This window comes from Tupaia chinensis, unplaced genomic scaffold (assembly GCF_000334495.1).
Source record: "Tupaia chinensis unplaced genomic scaffold, TupChi_1.0 Scaffold000057_1, whole genome shotgun sequence".
Lineage (NCBI taxonomy): Eukaryota > Metazoa > Chordata > Mammalia > Scandentia > Tupaiidae > Tupaia > Tupaia belangeri.
The window spans coordinates 8,769,217-8,771,318 of record NW_006159515.1 but is presented as its reverse complement, the minus strand read 5'-3'; positions in this window follow the sequence as shown (position 1 = coordinate 8,771,318).

Here is a 2,102-nt window from a genome sequence, read left to right as displayed (position 1 = left end):
TCTCTCTTCTCTTCCATCTCTGTTAGCTTTGCTATTATGAATGTTCTAAATTCCTTATCAGACATTTCCATGATTTTCACTGAACTGCTTGTGGAAGAAGAAGAGTTACTCTTTGCCCTTGGAGGAGAGGTATTTTCTTGTTTTCCCATATTTCTCGTGATCCGGTGGTGATTTCTTGTCATCTGATGGATGGTGTCTTTCTTTCAAATTCTTAAAATTCAGTCTGAATGTTCAGGAGCAAGCAGACAGAGGTGAACTAGAATCTCATTGCCGTTCTATTGTGATCGCTGTTGCAGCAGATTCAGTAGATAGTGGGGAATATTTTAACCCTATTAGTATTTGGATGTTTAGCTACAGTGCTCTTAGATCCTTCTAAAAACACATTAAATAGATATTGGAGAGTGGAGAGACAAGAAGAAGAGAAATGAAAAAGAGAGAGAGAAACAACAACAAAAAGAGAAAAAAAAGACAACCCCCCAAAAAATTGTAATTACTGTTTTCCTTTTTTTAAAAAAAAAAATCACAAAATAGAATACCTAGTTCACAGGAGCCATGTGGAACCTTCTTCTGAAGGCCTGGCTTCTTCTGCCTGGGTGGAGGACTAGAACGATAATTAACAAGATAAAAGGTGGAGCTGAGAGCAAGAGAAAAACTTTGCCTTTAAAAAAAATGTAAAAAGGAAAAATTACAAAAAAAGAAGGGAAGACAAGCAGGGAGAAACAGATACAGAGACACAGAAATAGGGATTGAAGGCTGGGGGTGGGAGCTCCCTACCACTAGCTTGTTTGCTGGAGGCTCAATTATCAGTAGAAAGTCTTCATTTCTCTTGTGCCCTACAATACCTAGTTCACAGGAGCCATGTGGAACCTTCTTCTGAAGGCCTGGCTTCTTCTCTCCTTGTTATGTTTTCTTTACATTACAATCAGGGCATCACATTTATTTTTGAGAATCTGTGGGAGTAGGTATGTTCTATTGTCTGTGATATTTGAGATTTATTGAAAGGATTCTTTTAAAGCATTCACTAAGAACACATGCCGGTTCCAATAGGTTTACAATCACTGGTTCAGATGGTAACAGTCCCTGAGGAAAGGCTATAGAAGAGCTAAAGGGGTGGGCAAGCAGGAAGGAGCTCGTAGTTCAGATGAGGAAGATGAAGATCTTATGGATGTGACAGTGTGTATATAAAGGGCAACAGAAGACTCAGAGGAAATCAAGACCTACATATGGTCTAGGTGGATCTAAGTGCACATCTTGGGGACAGCTGTGGAAAAGGACACTACCAAGAGATCACATTTCCTTCAGCCATTGAAAACATGCTGCATATATTCCCTAGTTTAGATCATGTCAGGAGAAGGCAAAGAGGAAGGTGAAGAGAACCATGAACTCTACTATTCACCCCTAAAAACAGAGGTTAACTGAGAAGCAACTGAATTCACTTAAGTTGGGTAATTCTAATTTGTATTGGATTGTCAGAAAAGTCATGACATTTTTTTCTATGCAAAAGTGTGTCATGACTTTTCTGACAACTTGATATTTCAATTATAGGAATCTTACAGGCAAAGTTTCTTTCTGTTATTTGAAAATGTAGAAAGTGGGCCAGTGGGTGGCATACTGGTTAAAGCAGCTGGGTCAGTTTGAGTCCCAGAACTGGAGGTTTGAAAAACACACTGGGTGTGTGTGCGTGCCTAAAATGAGGAAGAAATGGAGGAGAAGGGGTTATGGAGTGACTATTTCCTATGGGGAGTGCTTTCTTACTTTCCCTCCCCTACCCAACCCCAAGCCAGTGAGCACATGTGCGATTTAGCAAATTCTTAAAAGAAGAAAAGAAAATGAATGAAGTTACATTTTTTCCATACCAAGCCTCATGGTATGGACTCATGGCTATACATGATTTTTTCCACTGCTTCCACCCTAGCCCAAGTCTCATCAACTCTTGCCTGGACGGACACTCACCTCCTACTTTCCTCATTAAGCAATACTTCTTGGAGTACAGTGAGTTTTAATATCAGTCAATTATATTGTTTGCTTGCTTGAAACTCCCCATTAGCTATTTTGCAGACACTCTCACAGCTCTGAGTGATCTTGCCCCAACTTCTTCTCTA